Source organism: Petromyzon marinus, chromosome 12 (assembly GCF_048934315.1).
Source record: "Petromyzon marinus isolate PM22_M1 ecotype Great Lakes invasive population chromosome 12, UKy_Petmar_22M1.pri1.0, whole genome shotgun sequence".
NCBI lineage: Eukaryota > Metazoa > Chordata > Hyperoartia > Petromyzontiformes > Petromyzontidae > Petromyzon > Petromyzon marinus.
In genome coordinates this window covers 11,185,593-11,201,468 of record NC_133678.1, presented here as the reverse complement: position 1 = coordinate 11,201,468, position 15,876 = coordinate 11,185,593, and the positions used below count along the sequence as shown (strand labels likewise).

Below are 15,876 nucleotides of genomic sequence, written 5' to 3'. Positions count from 1 at the left end.
GAAACTGATCTCTACTGAAAAAATGTCACCACTTTTTACTTCCCACAGTGGTTGGACTTATTTTCATCATTGTCATCGGTGCTTACTTTAGGAATCCCAAATGCCCTGTGGGATGGCGAAGAGATGGCAGTGCAAAAATTACCATTCAGTTTGCATCCCCTTGTATGCGTGGCTTTTCTCTAGGCACTCTGATTTTCCCCGCACGTGACACTAACCACTCATTCATGGAATGGGCCAAACGCCCTAAATGCAAGGCGCATTCCAAACGAAACGTCACGTCTCAGATGCAAAATTGGACTGCGAGCATATTTCTTCAGCGCACTGGCAGTGAGCTTCACCGATCGTAGTTGGTGAATCAAAAACTTTCACAACGCGACAGTTTTCACAATGTCTGCAAGTCGCAGGGTTTGGGGTACCGTTCACCGCTGAATCTCGGAACGCGCAAGCGGTTAGCGTTAATTTTATTTAGAGTCATAGCGTCGTTGTTTTTCAAGACATTGTACTCGCCGCAGAGAACTGTAGCGACACGAACCGCACTCTATGATAGCTACCGCCAAACTGTGCCTCATGTCCTTCCCGCATGACCTTGTGGGAGCCTCGGTAGAAAAATTTACGAATTTGGGCCTAACTCAAAAATAAATAAATCGGCTGAGCCTGCCCCAGAAACAGCAACCGAACTCGCACACTCCAAAGCGTTCACCAGGCGCTCCGATGGTGACTGTAGAGAGGACAGGACCTCAAATGCACACCCGTCTCTCTCGAGCAGCTCGGCACCTCCGATTAGCACGGTTGGCTACGTACAGTGCGAAAGATGTTCAACATATATACAGCTCGGCTTAATTTGTGGTGAGGTCGCTTCTGAAAAATAAGCTAATTACTCGACGGGCTTTACCTGGTAAGATTTTTTTGTTTTACGTGTATATTTTTAAGTGATTTGTTTATCTTTGGTATACTTTGCACTCATGTCGTGTTGATGTATTGTTTGTCTTTGTAAAGTTCTGACCCGCCCCCTACTAAGATATCTTTGAAAAAGAGCTTTGTAGCTCATCGGATTTCTCCAGTGTAAATAAATAAATATTCTGATTCTGAGTTACCAACCCACCGGCTTTTGAACCCAAAAGCATGTATTTTAAACCGCTTGAAAGGAGGAGGCTAATATGCCATAATTTACCATTTCCTAGGGGAACGTGACCTCAGATTCCCCGGGAGAGGGTCTGTCTTGATTCATGTTTTTCTACTGACGAGTTGTGAACCCTGTTGGACCCTTTCCTTGTTTGTCGACGGGGTAGGGGAGCCACTCAAAGGGTTAACGTTTAGATCGAGAGAGCCCGCCGTGGCTATTGTCTCATTTTGAAGCCCTCACAATCGTGAATAAGTTACGAAGTCAATAAGCAATATTACTGCCCCTTTGGTCAATAACGCTGCTGGATGAAGGCCTCCCCCAGGCTGTCAGTCACGGAGGTTGTTTTACCATACTTCACCACGCTGCTCAATGTTGTTGAAGGAATGAAAGGGGGCGGGGGGGGGGTAAGACCAGTACACGTGCGACTCACCGCTGATGTTAACCCTGGCTGGGAATCGAACTCGCTTTGCTCTGGATTCGTAGCCAAGTGAGCGTACCATTGCATTGGTGCTACCGCCTTGGACGCGAATGGAGCTGTATAAACGTAGCACTGCTGTTGCTTTAAGAGGGATACATCTGCCGCCCGTCTATCGTTACCAATCGGGAGAAATTACACCGCGTTGTGACGGCAGCACATCTTCGCATATCCAGCTCACTCCGGCGGCCCGGGTATAGACAGGGGATGTGAACATTCGTACAAAATGACAGCGCCACCACAAGTGCGCGCAACAAAACGGTAACACCCACCGGGCAAGAGTAAAGCGCAAGCCGCTGTACACGAGAAGATGCGCCACTGTGCTTTAGAAGTAGGTGAATGTACGCGCGGGAAATTAGAGACCCATTACTGCACGCGGGAAGCTCGTGTTTGTCAAAAATCCACGCAAAGTGTCAGGCACTGGGTGTGGGCGGTTAAGCGGTCAGCATGGATGACATCTGAAGATCGGATACGAGATGTTGGACTGTACATTCCACGTTTCGAACTAGGGTAAATTTTTATTTTACCAGGTAAGGCCCACTGAGCTCTATAGCTCTTTTTCAGAAGCGACCTGGCCACAAATGACAGCTCAAGAAAGTGGATTATCACGTGCAAAATGTATGGCAGCCAAATACTCTCGGCGCATGTTTATAAATGAGGAGGGAACAACTGGAGGATCCGGAGAAAAAATCCACACGACCACGGTGGGAGAGACGTGCAAACTCCAATTATACAGCAGGCGTCAGGCTCGGAATCGAACCAGCGACCTCCTGCATACTCGGTGAGGGCGTTAACATCTTGCCACCGCACCACTCCTCCCTCAGCCAGGCAGGGCAGCGACTCCGCGAGTTCCTGAACCCGCAAATTTGCGCTGCCAACTCGATCGGGCAAAATTGCGACAGGCATCACGAACTTTGTGGTGCACTTGCGTGCGTGCGTGCCTGCCTGCCTGTCTGCTTTAAGTGTTATTTATTTGAATCATGAAGGTAAAACCGCCCAACAATAAGCCGGTAGCCACACATTGAGCGCCGATATTAAGCACACCTGGCATGTGAAGTTACAAGGCAGTTAGACGAACAAAAGCGCCGCTGCAAGAATGACCGCACGCCCTGCGAATTGTGGGAGTGTGTGTTTGTATGTATGCAGTGTGCATAACAGAACGCACACTACCACGTTGAACGAAGTGCAGTAATTGTTTTTTTTCAAACCTTGAGTGAGCAACATATAAATAAAGAATTGCCACATTCTCTCCCTCTGGTTGGAAAGAAGCCGTCAAACTCGAGGTTCTCCGCTCTGTAAAATTAAAGCGTCGGATACTTAAAGAGTCAAATATATTGAACTAGATGAGCAAAGTCCAAAGCCTCTGCCTGCTCAATTAAGCAGTGGGTTAGCACTTCTTTTAATATTTAGTCCTGAGCTAGTTGTAGAAAGTCCATATTCCCATGGCATGAGCCAGCATATCCATAGGATAGCGACTGTTAACTTCAAAGCAAGTGGTGCTTATTTTTTATCAATAAGGGAGGGATGAAAGTTTGAGTCAACCGATATGAGTTTCAGTAAATGTCCAGCTTCCTGTGTTTGATCATAAATACGGCGACCTGTGTGTTGGCTGTGTCTTTCTGTTATCGTTAGCCATATTATTTGACGTAAAACAAACCGCCAGCTGGTTACGATTCTCAGGAATCATCATGATTACAACATACTCTAAAAGTCCAAACAATACAAACGACACTCTCGATAAACAAATACAGACATAACGATGACTAAAACGTTCTAAAACGGCAAAGTGCATTTAATTGTTTTACCAGGTCACTTTATGCCCTCTTAACACTGACCCTGATGTGTCCTCTGTGGTCTCACCCCAGTGTGAAAAAGTTCTTTCCCAATGAGTCTTGTGTCCACGTCTGAGGCTCGCCCCAAAACGTAGCCAGGGAAGTCTCCCATTTAAAGGTTAGGGCTTTGGTGTAGAGTGCTGGCACGGTGGTTAGCACACTGCACTGTGAACCTGCGCACTTGAGTCCTGCTCCATGGCTAACACAATTTTCGAGTGATATTTCAGCTGGTCCATTGGAACCCTTCGTTTACAAACCCGCACTGAGGTATGGTCAAACAAACTCCGTCACTGATCCAGAGTTGGGTTGCCTTCAACTAAACAGTAGATTGGCAAAGGGCTGAAAACAATCATTATTATTATTATTTACATCTGTTGCTATATGTACATAGGGTTATGTGAAGGTGGATCGTTTATTTGATATACACGTGCTTTTTGGTTTCCTTTTGTGCCTGTTAAAGACATTACCTTTAATGGCAGACTCTAGGATCAGGTAATATTTAAACGGTTATTTGCATGCGTGGTGGTGGTTTTTTATATGTCGATTTAATTTATACTCCTCGAAATAGCACGGTTGGCTACGTATGGTGCAAAAGAAGTTCAACATGACACTCCAGAAAGTAAGACGCACCCCAAATTTCACCCTGGTGTCAATAAAGTATTTCCCATGCAACAAAGACAAAGATCCCCCGTACAGACTTAGGCTGTTGGGGCAAGTGCGGTTAGTGAGCACCTATGAAGGCTGGCATGAAACACGAGGGGTGGGTTTCCAACACCACTCCCTGCCGCTTTACCCCCCCAGTGGCGATGTTTACACACTGCAACAGGTACTCATTTTAGGCTGAGTCGACCTAGGGGAGGCCCATGACCGGTTTAATACTTGACACCTAGTGTTGGCCGTGAGCGAGAATCGAACTCGGGTCGCCGGGTTGTAGCGCAGCGTAGCGTAGCGCTAACCGCTACACTACCGCTCCCCCAACACACGCATTGACACACCCGGCTAACAGATTACAACATGCACCTATAACGTTTCTTTTATATTGAAGGGAAAAAAATAGTTTTTTCAGTTTTCATTTATTTGGTATAGCCCTGTGAGCCATTCGGCTCTTGAATCGGGTGCAACCGCAACAAACAAAAAACACGAACAAGAAAACATCTTAAAGTGACTATGTGACTGTGCAAACAGAAAATCCAGGAAAAAACAGCAAAATATTCCTGGAAAAAGCACCATACACCAACGCTGTGTGCAAAAATAAAACAACAACCACAAGACAACATAGATTAAGGCCATCAGTCTAACTCCGTACTACAACAAACAGACATGGCCAAACCAAAAAAGTTTTCGACATCACCAAAATGAAGCCATAAAAGCAATGTAACAGTGATAGTGTTATAATCCGCAGAATTCGGTGTATATGTAATTGTATATATATGATTACGCTTGTCGCTTAACTAATTCAGAATAGCGATATATTCAGGATTTTCATCGCATCTTGTGCTTTATCATCGCATCTTGTGCTTTAACTAATCATTCAGCCATTTCAATGCTAAATTATATGCTAATTCCTTTGTCAAGGCGCTTTGTTCCTCTCACACAGCTTAAAGGCCGTGATCTGAACGTGGCTCTTTCACTCCAGCGCTGTCCTACCAGACAGTCTCGCCCCCTTCACCTGATGAAGGCCGCTTGTGTTGTGGCCGAAACGTCGTGAGAATATTATTGTGTTATTTTATTTTATCAATTTATTATTTTATTCTCATTCTACGTGACTTTACCGAAAGAACCAAAGAAGACTTTAACAGGCAGTGTAATAACATTGACTTTCCCACATTTTTGTTTTGTTCAAATTGCATACATTCATCTTGTTGTTGGCAATCATTGCGTGGGTAAACTTAACTCATGGGCACGGTCCTGCTCATTTTTACACCCGGGTAACGCCTCTTTGTTTACGTGGACTTCGTTTTGTATAATTTAAGGGCCGCACACAACAGCCTCATTAGATTTACAAAGTTATTGGGACTCACCGAAACTTTTTCCTTTACGCTCACAGCACATTTACAGTAAAGCAAGCGTCTTTGTGGTGGCGTTTTCATTGAGCCGTTAAGGGTATTTCTCGTGACCGCTATAAAAGTCAATTTCACCGTAAAGAGTTATTAATGAGGTTGCTTGAGAGTCTGTGTGAATGGGCGCCTTGCTGTGGCAATGAGCTGGCTTATTGGGTGATTTCTTTCAGAAATTATGCGTTTTCGCTCTGTTGTATTTGGCGCTGAGAAATGGTGAATGAGCAGGCGACGAGGCTTTTATTTCCGTTTGCGTTCTGTCACGCACCATGCCCAAGACCCAAACAAACAGCTCTACAATAAAAACGCAGTCACTCATGGCCATCGCCCAAATTGGCACCAGCAAATGCAATTGACATTTGGAAACTTTGTTACCGAGTGTCACTACAAAGCCATTCACACCAGGTAATAGCGAAGCTGGGAAAACTGGATAAAAGCGTCTCCCTGTTTAAATGGAGTGAGTAGTGGAGACGAGATGGTGGTGGGGTAAGTCTAGAAGATGGCTAATGTTGTTAAAGGTAAAGATGGAGCCCTGCAATTGCTTGCAGGATGTTAATTGCCTCCCCTGGTATACAGGAGGTCGTGGGTTCGACCCTGACGTCTGTATGTTTGGAGTTTGCGTGTCTCTCTCCCCATGGTCACGTGGATTCTTCTCTGGGTCCTCCAGTTTTCCCCTCCACGTTTAGAAAAGTGCGCTTAGAGTATTTGGCTGCTATAATTTTCCACACGATGAGCCAATTCGTTGAGTTATCATTTGTGGCCAGGTCGTTTCTGAAAAAGAGCTTAGCTCAGCAGGCTTTACGTAGTAAAATAAAACTTATTTCTAGTTAATAAAAAAAATATGTACATCGTTTGTTTATGCCACTTTTGGCAGAAGGGCCGCCACTATAGAGCCCCCCTAGAGGGTACTTTGGCCTACTCTTCCACACAAGCCAGACATCTTGTAAGAGGTGGGAGTTACCCACACTTTATCCCACCGCACCCAACCTACCCATTTGTTTGCTGACTTCCACCAAAATGGCACTTATTTTTTTTATTAATCCTTAGAGGGATGATTGGCTGAGTTGACAATTTAAGTATCAGTCTTCGTGAGTGTAGCTCCAAGACAGTGTCTATTTAATGCATCTTTTAAAGTATGATTTAATTTCTTAAGATTGGACTGAAGATGTTTTTTTCTGGATTGTCTCTGCTGTCTGACCACCATCCATCCTGATTGGCTGGTAGGAAATTGTATAATGGTGACCCTTATTAAAACAAGAGGGTGAGTAATTAACGTGGAATTCTTAGCGTGGATGTGGTGCGCACTCAGAACCAAAGCTGGTTTAACTTTGGGGGGAGATGATTAAATTCAGTTGCTGGAGCTGCTATTTCGCCATTGCTTGCCCTGCCTGCCGGGCATGTTTGTTGACCACAAATTAAATCCATGTGGCCCTGCTCAAGAGAGGTGGCGTGTGGGAAGGGTGGAGTGGTGACAGAGGATTCAGGAGAGCAATATGAATGCAGACATGGGGAAATGAAAAGCCAATAATTCCGCGAGGACTTATTGAGAGCGAAGGGGCATCTGTAGTGGGATAAAAAACAAATTGAGGCGGCAAGAGGGAAGGGGATGGGATATGGAGAGGGCGTGCGATGAGGGTAGGTGAGGTGATGAGAGGGAAATTGAATTCTAAAAAAAGAATTGAGAGAGAAATGAGATCAATAATGGAAAATCGAGCAGCTGTTTGGAAATCTGGAGCTCTCATAATTATTGGCACTCGCAGTGTGAATGGCAGGCATCGTGGAATTTCTAAAAGGCAATTTTTGTTTAATTTTTATTTTAAGCCCGACCAAGCCACAAATTGAAACTTTCTGCAGACCGAATTTCAAAAAGAAAACGGCACTGGGATTAAACTGTCATATTGTGATGTTGGCCAGATATGCTCTGGATCTGGATGAAGCGAACGCAATTTTCTGTATTCGTGATCATGCCATATCTATTCCAGGTTGACTTGAGCAATTGGAGAGTAGCCAGCATCCAGCACACCGGAATGCAGCGATGCGTTATTTTTTCGTGAAATTGCCAACCGTACACATTGGTGATATGATGTTGTTCTTCTCCTGACTCGTTTGTTTATTTTTTTTTCACCAGTATTCTTCAATCGCACAGTCGAAGGTTGTGGACAGCACCGCAAACGAAACGCAGAAAAATTGAAATCCACGCAGCGTAAGTTTGTGAATGCATTAAGATAGTGATGCGTGACTTTTAATGGTTGCAAATATATAGTTTGGTTCTGACATTATTAGACATGGCCCCAGTGCATTGTTAATGCGTTTTTCCCTTGTTTTTCCAAAACTAAGCTAAAAAAACATGTTTATTTTACCAGGTAAAGCCCACTGAGCTGTATATCTCTTTCAGAAGCGACCTGGCCACAAATGATAGCTCAACGAAGTAGTTTATTATGCGGGAATTTACAGCAGCCAAATACTCTAAACGTGCGCTGATTATGGTTATGGAGGGACAAACCGGAGGACCCGGAGAAAAATCCACGTGACCAAGAGGGGAACGTGCTAACGAGAAATATACAGGTGTCGGGGTCGGCATCGAACCTCGACCTCCTGCATACCAGGCGAGGTTGATAACATCTCCGAGCCACCGCAGCGGCCAAACGTCCGGGTCTCCACGTGTGCTATCTCACGAAGTCAACCACGAGTGGCTTGTAAAGCGCCACGGGGCCTTTTTCGTTGGAATCGTGGCCCTGTGATTAATTGGCCTCCGTTGTAAATGATGCAAGGCACATTCATTGGTGATGATGTTGTAATTGCGCAGACAGTAGACAACAGGCTTATTCTCTCTCCCCTTTTGGTTTTGCATGGAACTCATTATGGGGGTTTAAGTTCTGGCAGTTGGATAAATTAAAAACACAAATTTTTAAACGAATCGGTCTTTATCAGCCACCCCTCGACCAAATTAGTAAATAATGCGTCCACATTGAAAGTTGTGTTTTAACGAGCACTGATTATTTCAAAGTTGTGTTTTAACGAGCACTGATTATTTTGAAACTGATCCGTATTCCCTAATCATGTAATAGAATAAGTGCATTGAAATTTATTACCAAAATTGATAAGTTCAAAAGAATAATGTGCACATCTGTGCATTTTTAATAACCCATTTTCAAGTAATTACCTGCATTCCACACACACCAATACGACGTATATTGTATCCCACGTACATCATTATATACCGCGACGGCAAGCACCGTTGGCGACAACCTAATAAGGTTTTTGCGAGTCATTGTGCCACCACTCCAAAGAAAAAGGTTCCCCAAGTAGCCTTAAAAGACTTGGGGCAAGTACTATGAGCGAGCACCTATGGAGGCCAGCATGGCAAACAGTGAAGTGGGTGGCCAGCACCGCATCCAGCCGCCTTTGTCTCCCCTAATGCTGATGTTTACACAAAGCACAGGTACCTGTTTAAGGCTGAATCGACCAGGTGGAGGTCCAGGACCTGGTCAGTGCACTTTGCTATTAGCCCAGCCACCTGAGTTTGATTCCAAACCACGGCTAACATCAGTGGCTAGTGATACCTGAACCGATCCTGGTTCTCACTTTCACCAACCCACACTGACCAGTATGGTGAAGTATAGTCACCACCCCCCGACATAAGTGTGTGAAAGCCTTCATCCAGTAGTAGATTAATAGAGAGGTGTAAATTATTGTGACTTCTCTTTAAATTGTTTGGATGACTTTCTAAGATGCCATTCGCCTTTGTTTCGGCTGTGCCTAAGATGTATATGAATATATGTAGTTATGAAGTAATTCGTTTGTGTGTCGAGTTTGCCGTGTATGTACTGGTACAAATGTAGACCACGGGGAACTCACCTACCAGGCAGAATGGAGCCACGTTGCCAGGTGTACATGTGGCCTTGTGTAGAACGTGTAGCGAAATAAATAGAATGCCACAGCTCTCTAAGGACAGTCCGTGCACCCACCCACTCACCCACCCACCCACCCACTCACCCACCCACTCACCCACCCACCCACCCACTCACCCACCCACTCACCCACCCACCCACTCACCCACCCACCCACTCACCCGCTCACCCACCCACTCACCCGCTCACCCGCCCACCCACCCACTCACCCACTCACCCACTCACCCACCCGCCCACCCACCCACTCACCCACTCACCCACTCACCCACCCACCCACTCACCCACTCACCCACCCACTCACCCACTCACCCACCCACTCACCCACCCACTCACCCACCCACCCACTCACCCACCCACTCACTCACCCACTCACCCACCCACCCACTCACCCACTCACCCACCCACCCACTCACCCACTCACCCACCCACTCACCCACCAACTATAACCTTGGGGTACCATTTCAGGTGTACCAATATCTCAATCGTAAGGCCAATCGAGGGTGCAACCCCAGAGATTTGCGAACTAATGGTATGAGACCCCAAGTAACGAGCGCGAACCGCTGGCAGCTGCTCCTCCCGTTTCACTACCCCTGCTATTCCTGCTTTGAAACGTCGGCCAAAATCCGTTGAGCTCGCACAGCGATGTGCCGTGCTCGGCAAGCAAACCTAACGCTCATGTTTATAGCTGCGCGGCGTTAGTGCCGTGTGCCGCCGCCGCCGCACACTAACTCTTTGCACATTCGGATATTAAAAATAGCGCATCGTGAGTGTTAAACCTTCAAGAGATGGAAAACTTGTGTGCTGTGTGCTCCATGACTAATACATTTCTTTTGTTCACGATTCACCCCACGGCAATGATATTAATTCAGCTGTAGTTGAGAGTAATGGGATCGATTCGTGACTACATTATTTTTTGTTTCACACTTGTGGATCACGTTGAACCTATACTGGTATGATCCTATAGAATATATTTTGGTGTAAAAACTATAAATATATCTAAAATTTGAATTCTGCTCTGTATCTCTTTTCATAGGAATACAAATGTGTTTCGTCTATCGGTCTGTTCACTCTCCACATCAATATTATTCAGAAGTCTTTGTTTAAGAAAGCAAATCCTAGACCAGTTTTAACCTTTTGGGTCTCATCAGTAGCCAGTTTTATTTAGCAAATAATATATTTCCACGCGAACTCCAGTCATCCTCGCAGCGGCTTTTGGCAGCAATGAAACAAGGATGGTCACCACATCGCGCACCTTCAGATGCACTTCTACGGCCGTCTTGAAAGTTCTTCCTTCTGATATTAGGAAGTTACTGTTAAATAATCTAGATTGAAAACTCATTTCTTTCTAAGTGCTTTTGAGATTCGTTTATTGTCCTTCCCCCACACCTCCGATTAGCACGGTTGGCTACTGAACTTTGCGAAAGAAGTTCGACATACGTATATACATGCAAGCAAATGCTACTGGATTACCAAATTTTACTGACAAGAGCGCTCCATTTAAGCTATCCAACCTGGTCAACACATGTAGCAATATTATATACAAATTCCTTATGCGAGATGAGTTTTTTTTCCATATAAAATATGTATCCACAAAGGGAACTGCAAGTCTCGCTACCATGGTAACGGATAGGGCGAGTTTAAACTCGGCTGTTTTTTGCACAGGTGAGTCAATAATTGTACGGCGAGTACAATTATTAATTTTAATCAATTAATTCTACTCTCGTATCTAACCGGCGATGTCGCGCAGCGGTAGAGCAATGTGCTAGCAATCGGAACGTTGTGAGTTCAAATCCTGGCCAGATGTTCACTTAGCCCATCATCATTCGGGGGTCGACAGAATGATTACCACTTCGTGAGGAAGTCAACAGTGGTTGTCCTATGGAAATACTCGTCCCCGCCGTAGGATAGTGGATTTTCCATACCTGCCTCAGGGCTGTAAACAGCGGACGACCCCTGCCTCCATTGTTCACTGGCCGATATCTTCTCTTCCACGATGAGCGATGGTACGGTGAGTGATGACGCTTAAACATCACCCAACTCGGTCCGTTGTTTGTGAGCCTATGCCCTGAAATTCCTCGCGTTTCTCAGCGACCGCGTAAAGTCAAGAGCGCCACGGCAAACACGGCCGTCTGGAAAAAAAAACCACAACAACAAGAGCCCGGAAGAGAACAGGAATATGATGGTAACCGATTAGACGTAATTGCGTCGGCGGCTGGCCTAATTAATTCCCCTGCGCTCATTTAGGTAATTTAATGTGTGCATTTAATATGATTCATTGAAGGGTAATTCTGGGAATTATCCCCCCCCCCAAAAAAAAAAAAACTGTTTCGGGATGTCTAATAATTAAGCATCATTATTTTTTTAAGCTAAAACGTCTCCTGAAAATGTTTTAAGGAAAACCGTAGAAATGTTCAAAGAGAGCTCTCATTTATTACCGTCGCATAGAAACAACCAAGCCAGCAGTGGCACAAGCAAGAAGTCGCGGCCCTGCACCTTTACCTTTGTTGATACACAATGCGTAATATTGTAGACCCATTGTTTGCGTGTATATGTAATGATATGTTCAGTGAAATCACGATATACCACGTTGACATTTTTTTTTCCACAAATAAATATTTGCGGAGTTCCCATAACGACTGGCTGCAAAGTGGCCAGGAAAAGGCAGCAGAGTAATTGTGTTGCATGAATCAGCATGGATTTTCGAGTGTTATCCCCTTTCCATGCGCCTGGTTTTCTTGTCAACGTGGGCCAAATCGCTCATGAATGGAATTGGCCACACATCTCAATGCAGGACCCTCCTGAAAGAAATGGGCTTGGTGGCTCTGCAGCTTTTCTGGGTAAGCAATGCACGTTATTATGATGATCGTTGTTATTAGGAGCTGTTAGGAATTTTTTAAACTGCAACATTGGTGTTTTTAGTACATTTTTTTATTCGTGAGCTTTCATGGTCAAGAGCCTAATAATAGCGTAGATATTAGGCAACCTGAATCGCTGTGTGTTTTGGCTCAAATATTTGTGAACCATGCCAGTTTAAGGCCCCTTCAACTGAATGCCAAAACGAGGCTCTGAAACCAAACACACGTCAACCACAATCCATTACAAACGTGTTCCACATCAATTATCGGCGGGCATTCACGTGGGTTAGTTCTCCAGTAAATCTCGCCAGATGAATACAAAAAAAAGATGAAAATAGTTTGTTATGGCTGGTAGAGTGCTTTCATGCAAAGCACATTACAGTACTGTGAATATATCAAAAGTTTTTCACCGGGCTGTGAAGTGGCCAGAATACGGCAGTCAATCGGTGGACTGTTGGATTGTTGAAGCCATCTGTGTAGCGCTTTTGAATGTTGCTCCCTCGTATGCATTGGGTTTTCTTTGCATAGTCCCAATTTCCGCTCACATGGAGCAAACTGCTCATTGTCAATCATCAAGATGCAAGACCCTCCATAAGAGGAGTCTTGAGGCTGAGTAAGGTTTTCTTAGGTAATGAAATGGCACCATTATGAGTATTGTTGTTACTGCATAGCAGTCATAATTTAATCCAAGAAAGCAAATTGACAAGAAGGGAAATCTTCTGAAGCGTCGAAATATTTCCGTCCTGTTGTTTTCTCAAACTGCCTATTTCCATACTTTTTGGTTCTTTCAGTAAAGTCACGTTGGTCGAAAAATAAAATAAAATAAATAATATGTCACGGCGTTTCGATCGCAACACAAGCAGTCGTCCTCAGGCAGAAAAAAATAATCCAGCAGTGGAACTGCTGAACCAGCGAGAGAGCTGTTACAACAAGAGGTTATATATGTGGTGATGGGCAAGCAAGCGGGGTCTGAGCTGGAAAGGAATTTCTATCTCTAAAATTGACCAGGCTCTCATAGGTCCATTCACTCTTTCTCTCCCTCGGTCGCTTGCCAGTCTTGTCGGGTCTTTCATTGACATGCTAATTTCTCTGCTCCAGCAGACCCACCTCTCTCTCTGCCCCCCCCCCTCCCCCCTCTCTATTTAAGGCCTCGACACAGAGGCATTGGGTCTCTGTGTGTCTATGTTGTGTGTCTCTCTCTGCTTGTGTGTCTGTCTGTGTGTCTCCGTGTCTGTGTTTTGTCTCTCTCTCAAATTTAGTTCTACCTGATGACGGTTGCCTGTGTTGCAATCGAAACGTCGTACTCTAGTATTGAATTTATTTTCTTTCTACGTGACTTTACCGAAAGAACCAAAGAGTAAAAACAAGTTTTTATGAACTTCATCAGTTCACCGCCTCATCCACCAATCCTCCACGGAGGTTAGCCAGTGGCTTAATAACGCTGACGTACACACATAATGTTCCTAATTTCACCTTGCCGGACACAAGAACAAGACTGACGGTAGCAACTGTAACTTTCTGACCAGCCCATTACTGGACATCTGTGAATAAGAGCTTTACAGCGCATCGGATTCCTCCAGTATAAATTAAGATTTCTGATTGTGCAGAATATAGGTGGGCAACCTACTTGCTGTACTTGCTACCGCTATCCCGTAGCCCTTGAACCACTTCTATCCTGCGCTAATCCACCCTTGCAGAGCTGCCACTTGCGAGGCGCTGGAACTCGCGAGCAAGCGCGGCTGCGCGCGACGCGCCCTCGCGGGTCACGCAATCGCCGCATGCACCCTGGGCCCTCCCCATGCCCAGCGCGCATGGTTCCGTGCGCCAATTCTGTGTTCTCACGGCACAAATTCACAGCAGAAATTTACACCGGGGGGGGGGGGGGGGCGGGGGGGCGGGCAAGCAAAAACAAATCTGCAAACTCTACCTGCCACAGGATATTGAAGCCAGCTTCAGTTTCCCCTCTTTGTGTGCCACGGCCGAAGGCCCTTCTGCACTTTGCCCAGACTCACACCGCTGCTGCCCTGCCCAGGCTGTGCGCTGCAGCGGAACATATTCAAGACGTTCATCAATACCACTGCCCCATAGAGAGGAATATATATATATACAATAGGCCACACTTCAGGCCATGGCTCTTCTTCACAACAGAGAGATCTCTCTGAATAAGCGGAAATAGCTAAAGCCAAGTCAATATAAAAAAATTTGGTTAATGCGAATTACCTTTCCAGAACAAATTTACCACCGAAAACACCATCACATCATTGTACATAAAATCAACAATTTTATACAGTAAAAAAACATATTTAAAGCCAAGTTAGATCGAGATCTCTCTGCGATAAAGTGCGTCCATTGCTTGAAATGTTGCAAAATATTTTTACGTTTCCTCGCACCTCCGATTTTACACAGTTGGCAATGTATGGTGTGAAAGAAGTTCAACACAAGTACATACATAGCGCTCACCTATAAAGGCCGGCAAGGAACACGAGCGGTGGGTGGCAAGGCTTCGTCTCCCCAGTGCTGATGTTTACACACCGCACCAGGTACTCATTTGAGGCCAAGTCGACCTAGGGGAGACCCAGGACCGCTCACAGATAATCGTAGCTCGTGCTGGTCGTGAGCGGGAATCGAACCCGGGTGACTTGATGCGGAGCCCCAGCGTGCTAACCCCTGCGCTCCCGCTCCCCTGGTCACACGCGGTGACACGCCGGACCGCTGCCGATGCCTTGTCTAAATTTGTGCTGTGATCCGCCAGCACAGACCATGCAGCTCCACGTGCACGAGGTCGGCCGTCGTCTTCTTCTTCTTGCGTACGGCTGCTGATGGTAGACGCAGGAGCATTGGCTACAATTTCACATTCAGATGGTCAAGCCAGACGGCCGCGTCAAGAGCCGGGGGGCCAGTGTATATGATCGCCGTGATGTCTCCGGCGTGTTTGTGTATAGGGCATTGGGTCGTTATATCCGTTGCACGGTCTGTTTCTGGAAGACCACGGTTGCGCACTGGTTAGGTTTTAATTTTCCACTTGTGCATCAGGTATCCGCATCTGTCATGGTGTGCGTGCGTGCGATTTAGGGTGGACCATGAGCTTCGTGGCAAGCGTGTGACTACCCCTGAGGCTGCGGTATTGATCGTGAGGTTGCTGGCAACGCGGTCACACCTCTAGAATTTCATTTCATGTGCGGTAGGAAAATAACTTTGGGAAAAGTCGAATTAAGTTAACCAAGTAATATGATATTCTGACACTGAGGTTGAGGGGAAGTCAAGAGCGAGGCTGTTGCTGGGTGTCTCACGTGAATCACGTCGCTGTTTTGTTCAGTTTTCATATAAGAGATGAGTGTTTGTGCCAGCATTGGACCATTCAGTGCACGTTAATTTAACAAGGTTTCAGATAACCGCTCATCAGTGGCAGTCCGCAGGCCGTCAACGCAACTGCTGCATTCGTTGTTTGTCGTGGTAACAATCTCACTTGTCTTTCCCGCCTCTCACGCACGGTACTGTTTCAACTTGTGCGCGAGTTTAAACGTGCGTCATTCTTTAGCGGCTCAAAACTGTGTTTTATACGTACGTGGGGTTGTGGGGTGGCACAAGTGGTAGCACTTCCGCCTCAACAGCCAGAGAAGCCC

The 15,876-nt window shown here is 45.7% G+C and overlaps 1 protein-coding gene and 1 long non-coding RNA gene across 4 annotated transcripts in view; one reads left to right on the top strand and one right to left on the bottom strand.

Moving 5' to 3' along the window:
• Positions 1 to 15,876, top strand: part of LOC116941576 (extracellular sulfatase Sulf-1-like) — a 183,177-nt gene that overhangs the window by 79,137 nt on the left and 88,164 nt on the right. Inside the window, exon 3 of one of the 2 annotated variants that reach the window (XM_032952767.2) lies at positions 7,616 to 7,690. The exons of the other annotated variant lie outside the window; for it this stretch is intronic. The gene's annotated coding sequence lies outside the window, so the exon portion shown is untranslated. The remainder of the gene's footprint in view (positions 1 to 7,615; positions 7,691 to 15,876) is intronic. 2 annotated transcript variants of the gene reach the window in all.
• The window catches only part of LOC116941578 (uncharacterized), a 48,166-nt gene that overhangs the window by 11,205 nt on the left and 21,085 nt on the right, over positions 1 to 15,876 (bottom strand). Inside the window, exon 2 of one of the 2 annotated variants that reach the window (XR_004402699.2) lies at positions 14,181 to 14,293. The exons of the other annotated variant lie outside the window; for it this stretch is intronic. This is a non-coding gene — a long non-coding RNA (uncharacterized LOC116941578). The remainder of the gene's footprint in view (positions 1 to 14,180; positions 14,294 to 15,876) is intronic. 2 annotated transcript variants of the gene reach the window in all.